At 40.7% G+C, this 25,284-nt stretch overlaps 1 protein-coding gene and 1 long non-coding RNA gene across 6 annotated transcripts in view; one reads left to right on the plus strand and one right to left on the minus strand.

The window, feature by feature from the left end:
• KLF3 (KLF transcription factor 3) overlaps window positions 1–6,168 on the minus strand; it is a 37,731-nt gene extending 31,563 nt beyond the window's left edge. Inside the window, exons 1-2 of one of the 3 annotated variants that reach the window (XM_059923202.1) lie at window positions 5,848–6,168; window positions 5,088–5,401 (exon numbers count right to left, since the gene is read on the minus strand). The gene's annotated coding sequence lies outside the window, so the exon portion shown is untranslated. Of the gene's footprint in view, window positions 1–5,087; window positions 5,402–5,641; window positions 5,735–5,847 lie in introns of those variants that run through there. The other 2 variants (XM_059923203.1, XM_059923200.1) reach the window with 2 other exon arrangements.
• Window positions 6,169–9,658: 3,490 nt separating this feature from the next.
• Window positions 9,659–25,284, plus strand: part of LOC132365993 (uncharacterized) — a 117,504-nt gene continuing 101,878 nt past the window's right edge. For all 3 annotated transcript variants that reach the window (XR_009503324.1, XR_009503323.1, XR_009503325.1), the window contains exon 1: window positions 9,659–9,737. This is a non-coding gene — a long non-coding RNA (uncharacterized LOC132365993). The remainder of the gene's footprint in view (window positions 9,738–25,284) is intronic.

Genomic DNA, 25,284 nt, shown 5'->3' on the forward strand with positions numbered 1-25,284 from the left:
GGGAAAAAACAGTCCTAGTTCTGGTTCAGAAACTGTGTCTATAGCATTGTGTCTCTTATTGCTACTAAATTTCAAGGAAGGAGAATTGAGGGGGGGAAAGCAGGGCTACCTTCCTTAGACAATGCCCTCTCTTATCAGGGCAGACTGCTGTCTGGTTTCCTGTCTCGAGCTCTGGCATTACTGCTTCAGATGAGAAATGGGGTCTAAGAAAGGGACAGATCAGGCTTGAAAATGAGAATGCTAAAAGCCACCATAATCCTTCCCTTCCAACTCACTCCATCATGAGTTTTGGCTGGAATACTACATATTAGCAAACCAGATATCAATTGTTTTATGTCTCTAGGATTTTTTTTTTTTTAAGCTATAACCAATGATAACTGAAGCACTTCAGAAAGAAACCCAATTTCCAGAATAATGTAATTCCTGATACTTAAAGGATGAGGTTGCCTGTATTTATTTTTCTTAAACACAACTGGGTGTGAAAAGAGAGTAAGAACCACTTAAGAAAGCTGTTCATTTTATAGCAGAAAGGTTGATTTGGACAAATTAAGAAGGCAAGTATCTAAAAAGGGGGGGATGGAGATAAATGATTTACATGGTTTAGAGATGAAACTATTGTGTTCACCTCCCTCACTTTTTTGGTAATTATAATAACTATCAGACTGGTACAATTTTTCCCAACTGTTTAGCTTACATTTAAAAGCTTGCAGAATTTTTCCTGACAGAATATATTAGATCCTTATCATCTCTATTACCACCTCCCTCTCCCCACAAGTAGGGAGGAAAGAATGATTTGGGGTAAGCCAAATAAAGACTCAGTCTACCAAATCTAGTTGAATTGTTCACAACTTTGGAACTAAAAAAAACTTACTTCAATTTGGGTTACTTATGAATTTAGTTTAAAGGTCTCTTGTCCTACAAGCGGCTTAGTATTTCAAGTTTGCTTCCTCCAAAGAAGAAAGGAAAAATCTTATTGAAACTTTCCAAACGCCCATCTTTTTTCATGGAAGGTTGTCAATATCCTACTATTTGACCCTAGTAGCTTTCTTAATAGCATATTGTATATTTCCCTTTTATCCATCAAAGAAAAACGTGATGGGAAGAGACGTTAAAACCAAAGCATTATTATTATTATTACCAATTTGGGTAAGAATAGATAGGGCCTGATGTGTTTCCTCAGCAACTCTTTCCATTAATTCCATTAGAGAACACTGTAGATAATTCCTTTAGATTTTAGAGAAAATCCCCAAATAAGACATTTAAAGGAGAAACTTGTCAAAAGTTTTCTTTTCCAACTTTTTTTTTAAAACTTCATTTCTGGAGAACCAAGAGAAAAATAGTTTGTTAAAGTAGGTTTTAAATGGTTAACCCAGAAATTTGCTAACTCACAACTGACAGAATATACCAAAAAAAAGGGGGGGGGGTGGATTATGAGAAAGTTGTTACCGTAAAACAATAAAAACAAGAGCATTCTCCTTCTGTCTTCAAAATATAAGGTTAAAAATTTCCAAACTATCATTAAATAAACTTATTCCAGTTCTCCTTTTCTTTGAGCTTTTTATTCTTAGAGCAGTTTGGAAATCAGATGTAGCATACAGTAAAATCTTTGTCCTTAAAAAGAAATAATCCTGTAGTACTCTCAATACATCTTATGTTTTGCTTCAATAGAAGATTTCTCCCTTAAAACATAAGCAAGACTTCCAAGTCAGTCCAAGCTGCCAAGGCTGCTTGAGTTCTCCATCCCATTAAGCCTCCTGGGCCTTGAGTGTCCTGTGTTAAATGCAAGACTGAGCCACATCCTTCAGATCATGCTAGATCTTCTAAACTGTAAGGTGGTAACCCCATCCAAAATTGACAGCTTCAGGGCAAAATGCCTATCTCAAAACAAGAATGAAAAACAAACAAACAAAACAACCTCCTTTAGATTTCTAGCCAACATGCACACACATTTCTTAAAATCACAAGTTGGCAATGATAAACTAAAAAAGGTAAAAGTATTTATTCACCCATATAAACACATGGGAGCAAAGGGTGTATGCGAAAAGGTTAACTGACTTCTCATTATGACATAACACAGGCATCTTAAGCAATCATAAGTGTGTAGAGACATGATAACTCCCTGGGTGGGGATAGGGAGTTTAGGGGCAGGGACCATGGCCTGGTCTGGGCTACTGATCTACCAGAAAACAGCCTGAAACAGGAAAGAGCACACATATGCCACTTGGAATGTATGACGCAAACCCCAGCCTTGAAACAAAGAACAGGAAACAGCTCTGCTGGCTGTGCTGGAGAGAAAGCACAGAGAAACATTTAGCCGGCCCTCCCTGACCCTATATTCATGAGCAGCTGGAGTTTTTTAAGACAACAACAGGGGGGTGGAGGTGTTTGTTCTATGGGTGTGAATAATAACACCAGCTTTATACAGGGGACCTGCCCTATTTACAAATAGGAGCTTCCAAATACAGTAAACACCGTAAGTGAACATGTGATTTTATCATATTCAAGCAGCAGAAAGCTTCCTAATTAACACCAGCCTCCCTACCAATTTCTTTTGTCTCTTTCTCCCCCATCCTAATGGCTGGTCTCTAGCCACGATCAAATTCTGGGTTAGGGTAATAGGGTAATGATCACTGTGCAGCCTCAGAGCATCAAGAGGAAAATGAGACAGCACAGCTGCTGAGAATTCAGTTGACACTGGGGTCACCCCACATAACCGAAGTGGGACCAACTGTAAGTGTCCCTGAGCCACAGAACTAAATTCTAAGATGAAGAGTGTGGGACATCTAGAGTCACCCCAAATTTTCACTGTCTTTTTCAACTGCATAGTTACAAAGATACTTCCACACAGCTGCACATCTGTTCTACATGTACACACATCTACAAAAATCCACCTTTTGAGAATGTGATTCTGTTCCTGGTATTTCATTTAATCCAAAATTGTTATACAATCTGCAGAGTATCAATTTGTATAAGACATCCTAAAATGTCTATTTTTCCTTTAGGTATTTTTAAGGTAGCAAAATCCACTCACTAGTCCTTTTCTGATTTTTCTCTTTATTTTGTTAGCCAGTACTGTTTAACTCAAGTTTCTATTAGCAGAGATTTAAGAATCTGTGTGTAGACATAACTACAGGTAAAAAAAAAAAAAAAAAAAAGAAGAAAAAAAAGGCATCACTGTGTCCATAGCAACCAGAAGATTGGGTTTTAATTTAGAAACTTTGCAGTGAAAAAAACAATAGCTCTCTCCAAAGCTATGTTGTCATGTTTTACATCTGACAAGGTTCTGTGGTCTAAGCAGTTACTTTTGTTATTCTCACGTTAGGATTTTCATACTTGCATTCTTCATGCAAGCAGAATGCTCCTTACAGTCTATCTTCACTGACCTCACCCATAGTACATTAGGCTGCTTTCTTCTAACAGTTCTGCAGCAAACCCCACTGACTGTAGAAATTGAGATATCAGCTTCTCTAGGGAGCTAAATGAAATTAATCAAACATCCCATTTCAGGTTCTGTTAACAGAATAAGGTCAACTCCCATACTCCATGTTTCAAGTCAGAAGAAACTCATCCACTCTTTTAAAGATACTACTAACTCACAAAATTTTGAAGATGTCAGGGTTATCAAATTGTTTTTTCCCTAGAAGCAAGTCTTCTCTTGGGCTAGGCAGATTATCATCCAGATGGATTTCTCTTTTAAAAATGCTCCTCAGATTCATACATAAAACACTCAGAAAAGGACAGCACAAAATTGTTCTGTGGAATAACCTATAGTGAACAACTGCCCTATTCCCCACTTGATTTTGCTTAATAATTACAGATACTAAATCTAAATGAAGTCAGAATACTACTTCATACTTTTCTCCATATACCAGATTCTTGTGAGAATATAAATACATTTAAAGTGTCCTGGATGACATTAATGGAAAAATACATTCTGGGTAAAAAAAAAAAATTCAGTGTATAATGTTTATTTTAGTGAAATACAAGAAGGTGAGCAATTACCAATTTCCGTTTAACCTGACTTAAAAAAAAAAAAAGTCCCATTCACACGTTCTTCATCTAGTATTATTGTATATTGCTGTAAAATTTAAAGCAGCGCAGAGTGTTCTCTCTTTTATCTGTCAAAGAAGTAGCTATGACAATTCCAGGTATTGTCTGCCATCTCCAAAAAAGCCACTCGGAAAGGTAGGTCCCAAGGGTGCGGGTCCAGGGATCCGTCCCTCGGTCCCCACCCGGCTCGGGTCCCTAACACTGCGGGCAGTTGCCTAAGGCGTTCTCCGCCTCCAGCCACGCTGCAATCCTTGCTCCAGACACTGCGGCAGGTTCTCCTTGCACCGGAGGAGGACTCTCCAAACCCGGACAGCTCTTTCTCCTGCCCTCGGGAATCCAGACGCCCTGGCAGCTCCTGGGCTCCAGCACCGAGACTGGGATGTTTGCCTCCACTCCCAATCTCCCCAAGTTTCTTCCCAGAAGGCCCGCGAAGCTGCTCCAAGTTTGCTCCGCCGGCGGGTGAGCGGCAGCACGCCCCGTCCGAGGAGGGGGGCTGCTGGGGGCGCAGGCGGAGGGCGGGGAGGGGGAGGGGGAGAGCGCGGGGGGTGGGGGACCAGGAGGGGGAGGAGCAGGAGCGCGCGGCCTCTGCGCTACCTTTCTCCAAACAACGTTGCCACACGCGGAGGGAACTGAGATTTCTGGGGCTTTGGAGGGAATCGCGGGCGGGCGGGCGAGCGGCTGTCGGGGGACCACACAGGTGAGCCCCCGCCCGCGCCCTATTTGGGGCCGCGGCGGGCGCCGCCAGCCTCGCTCCCCGCACCCGCCGATCCGCACGGTGGCTCTCCCCAATCCCACACTTTCCACCGCTGAACCCGGGGGCCCCCTCCTCCTCGCCTCCTCCTCCACCCTAACCCCCGGCTGCCAGGAGCTGTTGCACATTCCCAAGCCCAGGAGCGCCCCAACCTCCGCGCTGCACCCCCAACCCATTCACTGCGCGCCCCCCCTTGGGGGGAAAAAAAAAAAGGAAACCGGACGAGCCGAAAAGGGGGGCAGCGGGAGTCGGGGCGAGAAGGAAAGGTGAGGGAGAGGCGACTTACTTTTCGAGGCGCGGTGCTGAGCGCTGCAGGCGAGAAATAAAGGCCCGGATCCGGGCTGCCTGGAAACCCGCGGATGCAGTGGTGTCAGCGCTCCAGTCCCGGCGGCGTTGGCGGTGGCGGCCGCAGGGGACGGGGACGGGGACGGGCGCGCGTGCGGCGGGCGCGGCTCGGCTCGGCTCGGCGGGCGCTCGCGCTGCGCTCCAGCTCGGGCCCCGGCTCCGCGCGGCTCCGCTCCTGGCTCTCCTCTGGCTCCTGGCACCAACTCCGGGCAGTCACATGACACCGGCGCCGCTCGCTCTGCGAGCCTCCCAGGGCTGGCGGGGTAAGTAGAGGCTGGGACCCGGGGTGGGAGGGTCAGGGAGGGGAGAGGGAGCCGCCGCGGCCGCCCGGGCTGGGCGGGTCCCCACCCACTTGGGTGGAGGCAGCCGCCGGAGGGGTCGGCCGAGTCACTAGCGCAAACACGCACCCCGCCCTGCGCCCTTCCCCCGCCACCCTCGCCTCCCGCGCCGCCTCCGCCCCGCCCCGCCCAGTCACCCGGGGACGGCCTGACAGACACTCATTATTCCCCGGAGCCGGGCGCCGCCCCGCCCGCCCAACCTGTCCCGCGAGGCGCGGTGCGGCCGTGGGGCTGGGCGTGCGCGGCGCGGCCTCCGCCCTCCGCCCGGCCCCGCGCCCCCGCCCTGGAGCCCCCGCCCCGGAGTCTCCTCCCCGCAGCCCTCCGCCCTCCGCCCGGGAGCCCGCGGCCCCGCCCGGCCCGGACCCGCCGCCGCGCCGCCGCCCGAGCCCGGGGGGAAGGAAGGGCGGCGCTGGCCGCTCCGGGCGTCACAGCGCTGCAGCCCGCTGCGCCGCTTCCAAAACACACAGCCGGGCTCGCGGGCGAGCCGAGGCGGGGGACCCGGGACGGTCGGGGCCATCAATCAGCCGGCTCCGGCGGGAAGGGCGGCCCCGGGGCGTGGCGGGAAGGGCTGGGCCCCGCGCCCAGCGCGGCCCCTCCTGGGCCCAGCGCAGACAACTCTCTTAAAGAAAAAGCAGAAAAAGGCACCGCTGGTGAAGCAGCGGGTGGACCCGGGCGGATTCGGGAGAGAAAAAGCGGCGAGGAAAGGGAGGGCAGTTAGGGTGACTTCAACCCTAAAATGGTCCGGAGTTTCCAAGGTCGTTAGCCATCCTCTGGCACGCTTTCTTTGTGCCCGGGGGCGCCGGGGCCCCCTTGTCGCCCGCTCCACGGGGGTGCGGCCCGGCAGGGTGGTGCCCCCGCCTGCCGGGACTTTTCTTTGAAGACCGGGAGACCCTCGAACAAACTTCCCACGGCCGGGCCTGCAGCTGGAGCGTAACGGCGACGGGCGCAGCGGCATTTGCTCAGCCAGGCCTGTCGGAAAACTTGGCAAAATTCGGTCCAGATCCTCCCGCCCAGAGGGAGAACTCGGGGCGAGCTGAGGGCTCGGAGCGGCGACCTTTCCTTTCGTGTCGCCTCCCTGGGACCGAGCGCGAGCGTCCTCGGGGGACTTAACAGGAGCCGGGAGGCGGAAACTCGCTTTCTGTCCCAGCCAGGCCCCTGGGAGGACTTTGGGGAGCTTGGTACCCAAGTTTAATGCTTTTCGAGTTTCTTTTTCAACAGTACTAATGTAATAAAGAATGCAATAAAGAGAACAAAGGACAAATTGGTTCAATTGTTTTAGTCCTGTGTACTGTTTTAAAATGCCCCAGCTGCAGTCTATGGCTTGTTATTGCTTCAAGATGTTTTAAAGTCCCTTTAAGTTCACCATTCTCACTTTGATGCTTCATCCAGGCATGGTACTACTTAAAACGTAGAGATAGAGTATATTCGGAGCCTCAGCATGTAACTACACAGTATTATAAAATTAGTACTGGGAAACCTCAAATAGTGAAATTGCTTGTTGTAAAAAAAAAAAAAAAAATGCATATACATAGAAGACCACGTGGAAAACACCCAGAATGGACACCGGTTTATGTGCCATCATACTGTGCCATAAGATTAATCTTTAAAATGTAAAGGGACGAGGTTTTTGTTTGTTTGTTTTAGTGAATAAAGACAAATGCAAGGAAAAAAGTTGGATTCGGGTCAATAACTAATTGCAACCCATTGATCACTGACACCGTTAAATGTCTGATTAGACGACTTACATTTGTATTAGCTGAGAAAAAACAACAACATATTAGTGATGACTGGTGAAATTGTTTTGCATTTCCGTGCCTGGCTCATAGTGGGGTCTCAAAAAATACAGGCTTCACTCAGGGGACACAGAGTGATGAAAACCTGAAGAGAAGATTGAAGTAGGTCTATCTGAAAAAAGTGTTATTCAAGATAAGTAGGGAGGGGCTTTGATATGAAAGATGCGGGAGGGAGGAGAAAAGTCATAAAAAAGATTAATTAATGAACACAACTGTGTTCAGTGCCCTGTGGGAGGCAGCTCAACATAACTTGTCCAAAAATGAATCCATCCAGTGAAGGACACCACCATCCCTCCAGGTGCCCCAACCAGAACTGCCTGAAGTCATCCTTAACTCCTCCCCCTCCCTCGCTGGTCACAGCCCTGTGGTTCACTGAATCCCTGACCTCCTCAATCACCACCCACTCCTTGGCCACCACCCTGGCCCAGCCTATTGCCACAGTGTCTTGTTGGTCGTCCTGTTTGCAGCGTGGCTGAAGTGTGGGTAAGGGATTGGAGCAAAGGATTAAGAATGCCTTTTTCTAAAATGCAAACCTAAACATGTCAAACCCTTCAATGGCTTCTCTCCGGATAAAGTCCAAGAGTTTAGCCCCAGTGTTGACCTGGCCTTCACCTATCATTATAAACTCATCTCTCCCTGTTCTCCCCTCCCACTCTTTTCTCTATCAACAATGAGCTTCTTTCCTTTGCTTTCCTCCAACTCTCTGTCCCCACCTCCGGCCCTTTGCACACGCTCATTTTTCTAGATGGACTAGCCTCCTTGGCTTTCTCCCCGACTCCTGACCTCCACTCTCATTTCCCTAAATTCTATTCATCCTTTAAATATTGATTTAAATGACATCTTCAATGAAATTTATCTTTTCTTACTACCATCCCTCACCCCACCTTTGGACGAGTGGAGGTGCTCCTTCTTGGTACCCTGATAGCACCCAGGCTTCACCTCTTCTAGCACTTTTTATTCTTTCTTGTAATTGACTCTTTACCTCTCCATGTCACTGAAATAGAAACTCTGTGAGGGCACGGACCTTTTTAGCAAAATTGTATCCTTATGGCTCAGATGTTCAATGAATATTTGTAAAATGAGTGAGTGTGAACTATGAATTGAGAAGAAGTCATTCAGACTAAAAAGATGAGAGGGGGCTTCAGGGTGGCAAGTGGCCATGAACTGTACCTTTGAAATAGTGAGGGAGAGGGAAGAGGGAGTTCCCCTCACTGTTTTTAAGGAGATGGTACAAAGTGGTGTCTAGGTCTTCTTTTTATTCCTAATACTAGTACAGTGCCTGGCACAAGCTTAGGTACTGGATAAATCCATATATCCTGGGTAAATGAACTATCTCAAGCTTGGTCCTTCCAGTAGCTGCTTCACTGTTGCTCTTTGAGGACAGCAGGCCAGTCTGGTTTAGGTTTGGGGCAGCATGTGCTCAGGGAAGGGTACCCCTCCCTGGCGCCAGCATCATTCCTCCCAACCAATCATTGCAGTCGTTTTTGCTGGTGACAGAGTAGATATGTGACCTGGTTCTGGCCAGTGGGACCTGTAGGTAAGTGTGCTGGGGCTTATAGGAAATGTTTCTTCCTGATGAAAGGAAACTCTTGCAAGGATAAACCCCCAGACCTGCTTTGGAAGTTATGTGAGAGTGTGATGCTTGAAGCTATGGCAGCCATCTTGTAGTCATGAGGGGAAAGCAAGGTTTCAGATTTCCATACAGATAGCTCTTTTTCCAACATTAGTTTTCAGATCAAATATTACGTCTTTAGGAATGACCACACAATCTAAAATATCCCTCCCTTCCTCGTTCAATGTCTAGTTGTCCTTGCTTTTTTTTTTTTTTTTTAACCTTTTTTCCCCATTAGAACCTGGGCTCCATGAGAGCAAGGACACTGTCTTCTTCACTCCTTTTTGAATTATGGCTTTCTCCAGGTATATGCCCAGGAGTGGGATTGCTGGCTCATAGGATAGTTCCATTTTTAGTTTTCGAAGGAACCTCCATACTGTTCTCCATAGTGGCTCCACCAATTTACATTCCCACCAATAGTGTAGGAGGGTTCCCTTTTCTCTGCACCCTCTTGTCTTCTTCACTCCTGTTTCCCAAACTCCTGGAACAGTGTCTGGCAAATATAAGTTGTTCCAAAAATATTTGTTGAATAATGGATGACAACTAAACAATAACACTATGTTGAGATTGATTCAGAGCCTAGTGGATAATAGCCACTATAAACCTCCACTTTCTCTTTCAGGGATTATATCACAGTTAGTTCCGTTTCAGGCAATCTCTTTCTGATACACAGACACATATTCTTGAGATTCTTTCTTCCTCGTCCACTCTCTTTCAGAGCTTTTCCATTCTTTCCCCAGGAAAGTTTCTCCTCCTTGTGTGATGATGGACTGAGTTACGAAGGCAGAAAAGTGTCACGTGCTTGTGAAATTATGATCAACACAGACACATCTACCCAAAAGGAAAACGTATGTTTTTTTTTCTCCTTTCTTTTTCTTCCAGCTTTATTGAGATGTTATTGATCTATAACATATGTAATTTTAAGGTATACAATATGATGATTAGATACACATATATATTGCAAAATGATAACCACAATAAAGTTAGTTAACACCTCCATCCCCTCACATAATTACTTTTTTTTTTTTCTGGCGGTAATAAAATTTAAGATCTACTCTTAACAACTTCTTTCAAGTATAGAATACAATTTGTTTATTATATACACGATGCTGTACATTAGATTCCCAGACCTTATTCATCTTCTAGCTGGAAGTTTGTATACTTTGACCAGCTTCTCCCCATTTCCCTCACCTCCCAGTTTCAGGCAACCACCATTCTACTGTTTCTATGAGTTTGGCTTTTTCAGATTTCACATGTAAGTGAGACCATACAGTATTTGTCTTTCTCTGTCTGACATTTCACTTAGCATAATGCCCTTGAAGTCCATCCATGTTGTTGCAAAAGGCAGGATTTCCTTCTTTTTTAATGGCTGAGTGATAGTCCAGTGTGTGTGTGTGTGCATGTGTGTGTGTATCATATTTTCTTTACCCATTCATCTGTTGATGGACACCTGGGTTGTTTCCATATCTTGCCTATTATAAATAATGCAGCAATGAACATGGGAGTACAAATATCTCTTTGAGATAGTGATTTCATTTCCTTTGGATATGTACCCAGAAATGAGATTGCTGTATAATATGGTAGTTCTGTCTTTAGTTTTCTGAGGAACCTCCACACTGATTTCCATAGTGGCTGTATCAATTTACATTCTCAAGAAGAGTACACAAGGGTTCCCTTTTCTCTAATCCTCACCAACACTTGTTATTCTTGTGTTTTTGATAATAGCCATTCTAACAGGTGTGAGGTGGTATCTCGTTGTGATTTTGATTTGCAGTTCCCTGATGATTAGTGATGTCAAGCACCTTTTCATGCACTTGTTGGCCGTTTGTGTGTCCTTTTTGGAAAAAATGTTTATTTAAGTACTTTGCCCATTTTTAAAACTATTTTTTGTTTGTTTTTGTTTTTTACTGTCAAGTTATATGAGTTCCTTATTTAATTTGGATATTAACCCCTCATCAAATAGATGGTTTGCAAATATTTTCTCCCCTTCCATAGGTTGCTTTTTCATTTTGTTGATGGTTTCCTTTGCTGTGCGGAAGCCTTTTAGCTTGATGTAATCCCACTTGTTAATTTTTTCTTTTGTTCTTTGTGCTTTTGGTGTCATAGACAAAAAATTGTTGCCAAGACCAACGTCAAGGAGATTTTTCCTTATGTTTTCTTCTAGTAGTTTTACGTTTTTATGTCTTACATTTGTCTTTAATCCATTTAGAGTTAACTTTTGTGAGTAGTGTAAGATAGGGGTCCAGTCTTCTTTTGCATGTGACTATCCAGTTTTCCTAATACCACTTTTATTAAAGAGACTGTCCTTTTCCCACTGAGTATTCTTGACTCCTTTATCAAATATCACTGTCTATCTACATGTGGATTTATTTCTGGGCTCTCAATTCTGTTCCATTGTTCTATGTGTCTGTTTTTAGGCCAGTACCATACTGTTTTGATTATTATAGCTTTGTAATATAGTTTGAAATCAGGAATTGTGATGTCTCCAACTTTACTCTGTCTCGGAATTGCAAAGCCACATGTTTTGAAGTAAAATTAGAAATGCTAGACTAAGGTCACCCATCTCAAAAGCATTACGAAGGGTGCAGAGATTCTCTTTAGCATCTCTACAAGTTTTCACCTATATTATCCATCCATCCATCCATCCAACCATGCAATTTAGGATTGCCAGGAAATATTGAGGTTGAGTTAGGTGACCACGACTTTTAATAAAGATCAAAATGGTATGTGTCCTGAACACCCAACCCAGGAGCTCTCAGCATTTCTAATGCAGGTGGACAATTGAAATTGTCCTGGATTATGTTTGACAGAACAATGCAATTGAAGGACAGTAGTACAAAAATAGTTGAAATGTTGGATATTGGAATCTGAGCTGGAGAGCTAAAACAGAAGGAGACTCTAGAGATCTGGGCAAAGGATCAGTGAACTGGACATTTCAAGTAGGTCGAAGAATGGGTGTGTTGGGAATAATGTAGTGAATGACCTGGAAGGTTAGAAGGTGAGTTCCCAGAGAGTGGGGATATATGAGTTTAACATTTAAAGGTGATGCATGCTATCCCCAGGGGTAGCATGGTTCAGGGTGTGCCTGTGGGAGTGGGAGAAGAGAAGTGGGTGGAGAATGTCCCTGAAAATGAGGAGACGAAGGAACAGAATGGGGTATTAAATGTGGTTCCATGTGGATCCTTAAATTACTCATAATTTTGTCCAGATTTGGAAATCAAGAGTAAGCCCTAGGTCCTCAGGCCACATCTTCATTTCCCAAGAGACTGGTGAATGATAGCAACCAGGAGAGAATGATTAGATATATCCTCCTTTTTGTATAGTGAAATCTGCTTTCCTTGAATCATGATTATTCAAGTTAAAAATAATCACTTGTATTTGGTTGTTTTTATTGGTTATTGTACTAGTAAAATATATCAATAATTTTATTTTCTACTTTTTATTGCAAATATACTATTTCTGCTTCACTGAGTGTTCAGATTGGCTTTGGAGGACTTATCAGGGATCTTAAACATTATTTACAACATTATTTCAAAGGGAAATGAATTGTAATTCCCAAATCAATGACCTACACATATAAAGATGGAGAATGTAACTTATTTCTAAGAGAATGGGAGACCCACAAAGTAAAATAAACTACTTCCCATTTTTCAGCTTGTTTGGGAATGAGGCTGACTTGTTATGTTTCCAAACCTCTCCTCTATATTATGGAAAATTTATTGGCATTTAAATCCTGGAATGGGTTAGTTTGGTAAGTACTGGTTGAATATTTACTATAGGTCTGGGGTGGGTGTAAGAGTGCAAGAAATATGTATATGATCCCTGTGTTCAAGAGATTTGAAAGAATATATATACTTGCTTAATTAATTATTACACAATGCAGAATATAATGAGTAAAATTTAGAAAAGAACCATGATATGGGTGTTAAAAGGATAAAAAGCTAAACTGATTCATTCAAAAACTACGAGTATTCTTGTGCAGTTTGGGCCTTGTCTTCAAGGAGCTTATAGGTTTGCACAAGAAATCACATTGGTCAGGAAAACCCCCAAAATCTTCACGGAGGAGGTGATGAACAGTGACAGAACTTCACTGCTGGAGGGAGAGGGGGCTCCACACTGCATTTTGGAGTCTGGAGAGGCGCCCAGGGGCCCAGGATTTGGTGGTGGCGGGGTGGGGGGTGGGGGTGTAGACGAACCACGTGGTGTAAGGCAAGCTAGGAAAGGTCAGCTGAGGCCGTGCTGGGGGGAAAATGCAATGCCAAGGAGATGCAATGTTTTCCAGCAGACTTCGGGAAACCATGGAAGGTCTCTGAACAAGTGAGATGCATGATAGCATATAAAGTGACATTAAATATAACTCTAATGGAAAGTTCCACCAGTGCAGTGCAGGAGGCAGGAACTATGGTGCGTGTGCCGTGGGGAGAAATACATATATGTGTGTGTGTGCGCACACCGTCTCTTTCTCTTTCACTCTAAACACACACACACACACACACATCTTTCCTCTTCAGCCAGCAGAGAGATGTTGTGTGAATTATACTCTAGGGAAGTGGCCTTGCTGCCTTCCTTTTTCTGCCGATTCCAAGTGTGTTGCATGCTTACGTCCAAACCCTGAACTGTGACATGTGAAGCGTTTCCCTCTGTGCAAAAGCCCTGTTGCACCAGTTTCCCTGGTACTTACTGGGGAAGAAGGCTTCAACTTTCATTCCTTAGCTTCCCAATCTGGCAAGCCTGTCCACGCTCACAAATGCCTTACAAGTTTGCTGATGTGTCTAGAAAAATAATAAGCATATGGTGGGATCACATGAACAGTAGAGAATTCTTCATTGCCCTTGTAATATAAAAAGATTTGCTAACAGCAGACGATATTAAAATCATAATAATGTCATAGCGAAGTGATAAGAGTGAGGGTGATTTTTTTTTTTTTTTGCCGTTCAATGCTCTTATGTGCTTTTTTTTCTTTAGTGGGCATATATTACTTTTGTTATAAGAAGTGTGCTTCTTTAAATAGCTAAGAAAGTAATGTGCACGCTGTGTGTAATTAAATGTAGGGCCTGAAGCACAGTTTTACAAGGTGGCCCATTGAAGGCACCCGGAGGCAGAGGTGCGGTTCTGCGTCTGTGAGTTTTGAGGTGGGGGGACGTATGGGGGGCTGTGGGTGGAAAGGGAGGGGCTCTAGGAGGTGAGGCCGCCGGAGAGGGTGACCATCTTCCTTTACCGACTGTTTGGCTTTTTAACTGCTGCTTGAACCTGTGCACGTTCTTGGAACTGAAATTCTTCCTCAAAATAGCGTGTATTTACTTTAAAAGCGACTCCAAAGAGAAAAACTTAAAAAAACAAAACCGAAAAACCAGAAAACTCAGCACACTGGACTGAATAGAGCCAAAGTTCCTATTTCTCAAGAGACAGAAATATACTTCCCGGAGCACAAGGTCCGCTTACCCTCTCCCCGTGGTCTTTCGCCAGGATCTGTTGATTCAACGGGAGACAGGAGTGTCAGCAGTTGTGCTGAATATGAATATGTGGGAGATTACCTTCGTTTCCCCAAGCACCATTAATACAGGGGGACTTGTCGTCCCAGCCAGCAGAGGCTAGCTTCTCTCAGGTTTCTTTAAGCTACATTTGTTTGTCTGTTATTATTCTTAAAGTTTTCTGGGTAACTATAAGCAACAGACCTTGTTAGTTCCTCTTGAGATTGCCCACTACTCCCCACCCTTATTTCTCACCTCCTGGCATCCTGTTTGTCTCCCTGACTCTGTCCGTCAGCCCATCCCCACCCCAACTCAGCTACCGGCCCTTTTAGCCGTGTTTTTCTTCCCTTGGTTAGTTACTTGTAAATTTCTATTTTTATGTGTTCTCATACCAGCGAAGGCATGGCATATATTCAATTTTTAATTCACTGACTTGTGCTTTCTTCTATCATGAATACCTCTAAATTATGTCTTGGTGTGTATTCCAGTGTTCGTCTCCCTCCACCCCTTTTCTTGAAGACACTGTATTTCCAGGAGGGGATAAAAAGGAAATATGGGGGAACTTTGAACTATGTACAGTACTTTTTGGGTGATCTTTGCCTATTTAAAGTTACTCAGTTATGATATGGACAAGAAAGATCTACAATGTGTACTGTGTTTATGCTCATATCAGTATAATCTTTAGTTTATTAGATTTTAAAGAATATTTTAGCCAGTCAGCAGTTTTACATGAACTGTTTAGACTTACATTTCAATTTTGTTCATTATCGTTGCAAATGGATCTATTACTTAATGAACATATGGATTCTAGCACCTCTTAAGTTTAGCAGGTTTATGAGAATATTTAAAAAATTTTTTGGAATACCATCATAAAAGAAGTCATCAGTACCACTGAATATACAATTCTGCCTAGTAGTCACAGTATCTTCATAGAAAATTCACTTTCTAAAAAAAAGAGGGAAACACTTCCAAAACTCATTGAATACAATTTTTGCTACACAGTAATTTATCTAATCAATTTCCTTTTCTGTGCTGGAGATAAGAAAGATAAAGATTCAAAAGAAGCTGAAATTAATAACAGTGGAATCCTAAACTCATTTCTCTTAGTATCTTGTGGCTGTCAGAAAAATGAAGATTTCCCCCAGATTCACACAAGTTTTTCTCCTTTCCCATATGTTTGTTTATTTGGCACAATTTCCAAATAAAACTCACTGTATTTCACTTAGTCCTGAGAAGATGAGGGCATTTTAGAGAAGTTCCCAAGATTCAGGAGGAGACAGGAAAGGTCCTTTTTTTTAATATATGTAATTTTGGCTGCTTTGGGTCTTCCTTGCTCCGCGTGGGCTTTCTCTAGTTGCAGTGAGCAGGGGCTACTCTTCGTGTGGTGCGCGGGCTTCTCACTGCGGTGGCTTCTCTTGTTGCCCTGGCTCCAGGCATGCGGGCTTCAGTAGTCGCAGCCCACGGGCTCAGTAGTTGCGCACGCGGGCCCTAGAGCGTGCGGGCTTCAGTAGTTGGGGAGCGTGGGCTCAGTAGTTGTGGCTCGTGGGCTCTAGAGCGCAGGCTCAGTAGTTGTGGCACACGGGCTTAGTTGCTCCGCGGCGTGTGGGATCTTCCCGGACCAGGGATCGAACCCTTGTCCTCTGACTTGGCAGGCAGATTCTTAACCACTGTGCCACCAGAAATTCCCAGGAAATGTCTTGATGAGGATTTATTTACCATGTTTCAGGAGAGATACTGTTGGTAGAATCTGTTTGCTTTCCCTCACCAAATATCTCGAGGTGTTCCCCATTCTGCTGCATTTGAAAGAACCTTTCCAAAGTCCAGTCCTTGATACTTTGCGGTTTTGATTAGGTGGTAGTGCTATCAAATGAGTAGTGCTATTTGGATGACAAAATTTGTCATACTTCTTAATGTATTCCCCTTGACTTTCTTCTGTACTTGAAGCAAAAGTACATTTAGATTCTTAAAAAAAAAAAAAGAGTTAATTTAATCTAGGCCATTTGGTACAGATGACCCGACAAAGATGCATTGTCTAATTAAGACACAGTGATTGCTATGCCTGATGCCCTCCCTAATAACACTGTTGATTATGTTATTTCAATTCTAGATAGCGATCTTTCTATTCCATAGTCTTTAGAAACTAAAGAAGGAAGGCAAAGTTTGTTTAGCTTATTTGAAAGAAAACCTTTCCTGTATCATTTTTTTAAATAAAATGTGTATAATTCAAATTTTCTCTTTGAATCTAAAAAAGACATCTTTCAAAAATTAAAGAAAAATTGCTTTTATCAGTAGAATTACCTCCCTTCTCAGCTCCCCATGCAGTTTATACTTCTAGTTAGCTTGCACTCCAGTAATTATTTGTAAGCTGATTGGGGTAAGGGCTTTATCTTTTTATAGTTCCTGTTTCAACCCTTTATACTTAATAGACAATTCTATATTATTCCAACAACTAATTTCCTTGACCATGTAAATGATCTTTTCCATTTGAATTTATTTATCTATAAAAGGATGTCCACCCTCTGATTTATATAATATTGATTTGTATCTTGATATTTTATACCTTATTCCATATCACTTGCTTTAGTATTTCTGAGTTATACTCCTGAAAATATAAGCTTTACTCAAAATAGTGTTATTAGAGTCTAATTTCCCAAGGGGAATATTATAATTAAATATTTTATTTAAACTATTATCAATAAAAATTCCATTCAACATGTCCTCTTACATCACATAAAAATGGAGGGAAAGTTAGACTGGGGGTTCAATGAGGAGCACATTAAAATAGTCAAAGACGGTGACATCCACACTTACCTGTGAGGTTAGGACCCTCCTTTCTCCAGTTATCTTATTTATCATTATTGTTTGGATCCAATTAAATGAAAAGAAACATAACAACAGGATTTTTTTAAAGGTCATATGAAGATGAGATCAAGTGGTCAGAAAACAAACTGAGGAATATCACACTTATTTTTCCTAAAGGTTTTGCATTAAATCAAGAGGAAAGACTTTTCCTTACCCTGGGTCATGTTTCATATCAGGAAAATCAGAAAAAGGACTGATAGTAAAAAAAAAAAGAGTAATTAATTCTATGTGGTATTTCTTTTGCCTATGATTGCATAAACACACTCTAGCTTGTTTGCCAAGCCCACAGAGGCAGAGATCAAACATATTTCCACACCCTGCTGCTGATTTGGTTATCTGCGGTGAGTGTCTAGTCAATCAAAAAAAAAAACCAAAAAACAAAAAACCAGCCAAAGGAAAGAATAGTAAGAATCCTTGGAAAGGAAACTCCCAGCATTAATCAAATAGACATTATTCAAAAATAGGGCCTGATGTATATTTATTAGAGTGATGTTAATGGCGACATTAACAGCACCACGGCTCAGTAATTGCAATTCTCCATTTCCCACTTTTAGTAGGACTTGTGCCCAAGTTGTTAAAGAGATTTGGATTTGCCAGTGCCTTTCCAGGCTCTTTGGACTCAGGGTTGGGGTTCGGCATAACTGCTGACTATGCCATTTTCCAATGACATAATTTTAAAATCTACAATATTTGCTGGACCCCTACTTAGATAGGGGTAGAATTAAGTAATTTACAGCATCCCTGTCCTCAGAGAACTTTCAGTCTAAAATGGAAACCAGAAAGATATCTTCATGCAAAGATAACCGATGGTATGAGGAAGTAGATGATATGTTTTTTAAAAAAGTAGTCCAAATAAATAAATAAATATCTGAAGCCAAATAATCCTTGGCTTCAGAGGGTCAGAAAAGGCTTCATGTGGGAGAAGGGATATGAGTTGAGCCTGGTGTATCTGGAAGGGATGCAGAGACCACAGTGGTTCCAGCAAAGTGTGGAAGACTTGGAGAAAAGAGGTCGGAAAAGCAAGTGACAGCTGTATGTACGGTGCTTCAATTTAGGTCAAGGGGTAGGGACATCAAATAGTTGGCAACTTATTCTACCGAAGCTGGATTTTCCCAGACCAGCTTAAATTTCATGACATTTGCCCTCTTCAATTGAGGTGATTGTTAAGTGCGATTTAATATTGAAAGTTTTACACTGCTTATATAAATATACTTACAGAAGTTTTTTTTCAACCTATGTCCTGATTTGGTATTTGGGAAATAGGATCATTTATTCAGTCTTCAAATATTTGCTAAATATTTGTGCCAAGTACAGGACTGGACATTTATGTAATAGTTCAACAATTACTAGGTACTTGCTATGTGTCAGGCTCTGTTCTAAGCACTCGGGGTACATCACTGAACAAAAAAAGAAAAATCTCTGCTCTCATGGAGCTTTTATTCCAGTGGTGTATTAGTTTGCTAGGACTGCCACAGACGAAGTGCCTTAAACAACAGAAGTTTATTTTCTCACTTATCTGGAGGCTAGAAATCTGAGACGAAGTGGTCCGCAGAATTGGTTCCTTGTTAGGGCCATGACGGCAGGATCTGTTCCAGACCTGGATCCTTGGCTTGTAAGATGGTCTCTCCCTATGTCTTCACATTGTCTTCCCTCTGTACTTGTCTGTGTCCAAATTTCCTCTTCTTATAAGGACACCAGACATATTGGATTAGGGCCTACCCTAATCCTCATTTTAACTTAATTACTTCATTAAAGACCCTATCTCCAAATATGGTCATATTCTGAGGTATTGGAGGTTAGGACTTCAACATATGGATTTGGCCAGGGGGGTGGGCATGGGACACAATTCAGCCCATAACAGGTGGGCATTGATGACAGAGCAGTGAATGAAGCCTAGAACTCAGGTGGTCCTGGTTACAGTGTGCCAGGCACTGTACCGGGCACACTCATAGGCATCATTGCATTTAGTGCTATAACCAGCCTGTGAAGTAAGTATTGCTGACCCCACTTTATAATGAGGAAACTGAGGGCAAACCACATTTAGTTCATATGGGGGTTTGCTTTGGTTATACTGTGTTTAATGTTTTCACTGGGTTGAAACCTTGGAAATGGAAAGTGAGCCACGGCTAAATGTATAGAGCATATATTTATGGCTAATTCAGATTCAGAACTGACAATTTCTAGTTGTTAGTATAGAGGGTGGAGGGTTTTTTTTTTTTTTTTTACATTTGGTTCTAAGAATAAAACAAAAGATAGGAGTAATCTTTGATAATTTTCTCTCTGAAGATAGTTCAATATCTTGTATTATGTAATAACATTATATATAGTAATATATTTATTATAAATAAAATATAAATAATATATTTATTATAAATAAATGTAATTATTTATAATAAATATATAATTATCTAGTATATAAATTCTACATTTTACATAGCAATGATCATTTTCCTTTTGATTATATAGGTTTAAATGAAATTATAGATCCTTTCTAACCTTTACCCTTGATTTATGTCCAGACTAGCAAACCTGCCTTGGCACTGCCTCTATGGAGGGACTCCTCCTCATATTATCTGTTTTGCCTGTTGAACTAACCTTGCTGCTCCTCTGGTGGACAGATTCAGGTTCAGCAAAATTATGGAGGACCAACCATCATATGGCAGGCCACTTCACATAAATCCATGCTTCTCATAAATATGGAAAACCAAAGGATAATACAGGCATTTTTAATGAGCATCCATTTTGTTCAATTATTTTATGGGAAAAAATTTAAGTAAATTAGCAGTGAACAATTTAAAACAATTTAAATACTGAAACAATATAGGTATATATTATAGTATAAAATACAAACTTTTCATAAACTTTCAAGATGAAACCTATTTCAAGAAAGTTGCTTTTGTTTTGAGTGTGCCTTCAGTTCAACAGAGGTGTGAACTACAACCCCTGCCCCACTTTCCTGAGGGGTTCTTGGGAGAAAACCTTTGAGAAGTTCTGAGTAATTTCTTCATTTAAGCTTCATAACAACCATGTGAGGTGTATTATCCTCATTTGAGAGATCAGAAGCTTGGATAAGTTATCTTGCCCTAATTAAGGCAACAAGTAAACAACAGAGGCAGGTGTTAAACTCAGACTTTATGACTCCAATTCCAGGGCATTTTTAAAATTTTTATTTATTTATTTTTTATTTAAAGTATAGTTGATTTACAATGCTGTGTTAGTTTCAGGTGTACAGCAATATATATATATATATATATATATATATATATATATATATATACACACACACATATATATATATATATATACACATATATATATATATATTCTTTTTCAGATTCTTTTCCATTATAGGTTATTACAAGATATTAAATATAGTTCCCTGTGCTATACAGTAGGTCCTTGTTAGTTATCTATTTTATATATAGTAGTGTGTATCTGTTAATCCCAAACTCCTAATTTATCCCCCCCCTTCCAATTTGGTAACCATAAGTTTGTCTTCTATGTCTGTGAGTTTGTTTCTGTTTTGTAAATAAGTTCACTTGTATCAGTTTTTTTAGATTCCATGTATAAGTGATATCATATGGTATTTATCTTTCTCTGTCTGATTTCACTTAGTATGGTAATATCTAGGTCTATTCATGTTGCTGCAAATGGCATTATTTCATTCTCTTTATGGCTAAGTAATATTCCATTGTATGTATGTATTACATCTTCTTTATCCATTCATCTGTCGATGTACACTTAGGTTGCTTCTGTGTCTTGGCTATTTCCAGGGCATTTTATATTGCACTACAGCCATTCATTGAATTAATAGGCCTCAATCCTCATGAGGCTGGATAAGCCTCACAGCTTTGCATTTCCCCATGTCCCAAACTCATTCGTTCATGGATTCATGCACTTATTTGTGCATTTAGTCAACAAATATTTATTGGGAGCTTAACATGTGCCAAGCTTTATGCTGGGCCCTAAAGACAGAGTAGTTAGCAAAAAAAGGCATAGTTCTTTCCCTCAGGGAACCTATAGTCTAGTGGGGAACAGATATTAAACAAATAATTGCCAAAAATATTGTTTACAAACTGTGGTAAGTGTTATAAAGGAAAAAATATAAAGTGCCAAGAGAGGAAAAAATGGGTGAATTAATTTAGATTAATAGTCAGAAAAGCCCTCATTAAGAAAGTGACCTTTAACCTGTGGTCTTACACATGAGTTAGCTAGAGGAAAACTTATCTGCACTTTAAATAGTTACAAATTGACATCCTACAAAATCCAACACTATAATTCCCTCTATCTTCATTATTCCTTCTTTGTCTGTAATAAGACTGAATTCTCACCCTCAGCCATCACATTTATCCTTTTCTATTGTATTCTTCTGACTGTCCATCCATCCATCCACTGAATCTTCATTGAACATATACAATGTCCCCGGCACTATTGTGCCCCCAATCCTTTACTTTTCCATCTTCTCTCTCCTCTCTTTTTCTCTCCTTTGACTGCTTTAACCTTCTGCCCCTTTATTTGATTCTTGGATAGCCTATTTTTGACCCACATCTTCAGTGTTACACCCTTCCCAGTCCTTTCTGTCACTCCTCTTTCCTTTGGCTAAACTATCACTTCTCATCTTATTTTCAACAAACAGATTGTTTCCCCACATTTTTCTGAAAATTTTCTAATCAGGTACAAAAAAATTAATGAGGTTCTTTTTGTGTGTGTGGCCAGCTAATTAGAATTTCATCCCTTAATAAAGAGATGCTGCTAATATAAAACAAATCTCTTTTTTCATCTATCTATATATCTATCTATATCTATCACCTATCTATATTTTGGATCATTTCTTTCTTTTTAATTATAAACTCCCAGAGATAGTTCTATCTGTTTAATTTAATATAGCATCTGGAACTTATGGTAATAACTTCTTAAACTTTTAAGAGGCACATCTTTGGGGGCCTACTAATGTGTCTGTTGTACCTCTGATATAAATGTAGAAATGAATTCAGAAATGCACAGCCCAAGATAAACCTGCTTTCAGATTCTCCTATAAAATTATCTGTGTCCTTTCTGTCATAACCTAGACATGCAAAATCCAGGTCAGCAAAAATAGAGTGTATCATCAACTACTTAGGCAAATCCACCAGGAAAGGATCTACCTTACCCCTCTGTTTCCACACAAGTCAGTTAAGTCCAACAAATGTCCTTTGGAAAGTCTGAAGAGCTAGGTTACACTATCTAGAAAATTCCACCTATCAAAAGATAAGTAGAGGGGATTTCCCTTTCAAGGCATGGTGGAATAACAATGACCAGACTTAACTGCCCACCATAAATAATTAGAAAGTTGGATAAAATATGAAACACTGACTTTCAGACATTGGACAGCAGTCTGCATAGGACTGTGATCCTTGAGAGAAGAGAAACATAGTGAGCTTGATAATTGCCCTGGCTTTCTGCCTGGAAGCAATTTCTAGACTGTAGATCCAAACAGCCTGGCAGCCTTGCTGAGTTGATGAGATGGAGGTTGGAGTTTGGGGAGTCTGTAGTAAGGCAGAGTTTTGGGAAGGAGGGAGCTATGCAGAAAAAGAGCTCCAGGAACATGTAGTGTAGGGATGTCTTGTGTTTTTGTTGAATACCACGACACAAATGTATAGGATGACACTCCACAAGGCTGGGCAGAAAAGACTGATGAATTGTAAACTGAATAAATCCCAGGGCAGACATGAAGTGAGAAAATGTTTGGGGTTTGACTAGCCAAAGGGATGAGTCCTTGTTCATCCTTGGAACATCCAGTGGAGACCCTAAAGTAATCATACATTAGTAGTGAGTCTGAACTATCCTTGGAGCGAAAGACCCTCTAGAACAGTGTTGGAAATATTTTCTTAAATTTACAGATAGCAAATATTTTTGGCTTGTGGGTCATATGGTCTCCATCACAACTAGTCAGTTCTGTCTCTATTGTGTGAAGGCAGTCACAGACAATACATAAGTGAATGGGTGTGGCTGTGTTCCAATAAAACTTTATTAACAAAAACAGGTGGCCAGCCTATGGGCTGTAGTTTGACCGCTGCTCTAGACCAGCACTGACCAATAGAAATATAATGCAAACCATATATGTAATTTTAAATGTCTGGTAACCACAGTAAAAAAAGTAAAAATAAATAGGTAAAATTAATTTTAATAATATATTTTATTTAACCCAATATATCCAAAATATTATCAATTCAACATGTAATCAATATAAAAATTATTAATGAAAAAGTTTGCATTCTTTTTTTCATACTAAGTCTTCAAAATCTGTTGTGTATTTTATACCTATTACACATTTTAATTCAGATTAGTAATATTTCAATAGCCACATAGTAATTACCATTGGATAGCACAGCTCCAACCTCTTAAAAACAGGTCCTGATGGAATCAAACCAATGAGCAATTAACTTCACCACCCACCAAAATAAAGTCCAATGTTCTTTAAAAGAAGACAACACAGGGTAGCCAAAATAGGTCAGTTGGGAGAGCATTAGACTGAAGATCCAAAGAAGACAACACAATGCAGACACTTGTCAATATCAAATAAAAAATAACTAGACATGCTAAAAAGTGGACAAAAAAAACCAAACAAACAAAAAACCTACAACAAGGAGAAGAATTAGTTAAGAGAAACAGACCTAGAAATGACAAGGTAATAGAATTAGTGGACAAGGGTGTTAAAACAGACTTTATTATTATGTGTAAGTATTTAAAGGAAAACATTAAAAGAATCAGAAGAAAAATGAAAGGTATAAAAAAGAACCAAATGAAACTTCTAGAGATGAAAAGTACAATATCTGAACTGAAGATTTTGCTGGATAGGATTATCAGCAGATTAGGCACTGCAGAAGAAAAGATTAGTAAACCTAGCAATTGAATAGATCCAAGATGAACCACACAGAGAAAAAGAAGACTGAAAAAACTAAAGGAAAATAGGTTCAGTGATCTGTGGGATAATATAAAATTATCTACTGTAAATGGGGAAAGGAAGAGGGGGCAGAAAAAATATTTGAAGAAATAATGGCTGAAATACTTTAAGATTTGATGAAAACTATATTTCATAAATCCAAAACCTTAAAAACTCATAAAAAAAAGAAATTAAGGCACATAATAGTCAAATTGCTGAAAACCAGCATTGAAGAGGACCTAAAAAGCAGTTAGAGAAAAATACAGATTCCACAAAGAGGAACAAACATAAGAGAGACAATAGATTTCACCTCAGAAACTTTGCTAGCCAGAAAACAATGAAATAACATCTTTAGAATGCTGAAGAAAAAGAGTCAACTTAGAATTCTGTATCCATTGAAAATGTCCTTCAAAAACAAAAGTGAAATAAAAACTTTATCAGACAAACAAAACTTGAGGGAATTTTTTTGCCAGCAGATACATACTACAAGAGTGTTAAAGAAAATTATTCAGGCTAAAACAAAATGATACCAGATGAAAACTTGGAGTACAGTGTGCCAGAAATGCTAAATATGTGGACAAATATACAGGATTTTGTTTCTTTAAAAAGTTCTTTAAAAAGTTAATTTCACTGTATAAAGAAAAATATTATAATGTATTTTTGAGAATTATCAAATATTAGAAGGAAAATGTATGACAATAACTTGAAGGACAGGGTGGGGAAAATAGCAGTTCACAGTTGTAAAGGTTTTATGTTATATACAAAGTGGTATAATATTATTTGAATATATATTATGAGTTAAAAATACATATTGTAAAGTGTAGCACAATCACTAAAAGTTTAATAAATTAAGAAAAAATATATGTCACTAACAGTGCTATGTATAAATGGAATATTAAGAAGTATCAATTAATGCAAAAGAAGCAGGAAAGGAAGAAAAAAGTAACAAGAAAAGATGAGACAAATAGAACACAAATAGTAAATGGCAGATTTAAACTTAACCATATTGATAATTATATTAAATATAAATGGTCTAAAGACTCCAATTAAAAGTCAGAGATTGTCAAACCAGATTTAAAAGGTAAGATTATATTACATGCTTTGTGTAAGAAAACCACTTTAAATACGTAGACCAGATAC

The sequence above is a fragment of the Balaenoptera ricei genome, chromosome 5, assembly GCF_028023285.1.
Source record: "Balaenoptera ricei isolate mBalRic1 chromosome 5, mBalRic1.hap2, whole genome shotgun sequence".
Taxonomy (NCBI): Eukaryota; Metazoa; Chordata; class Mammalia; order Artiodactyla; family Balaenopteridae; genus Balaenoptera; species Balaenoptera ricei.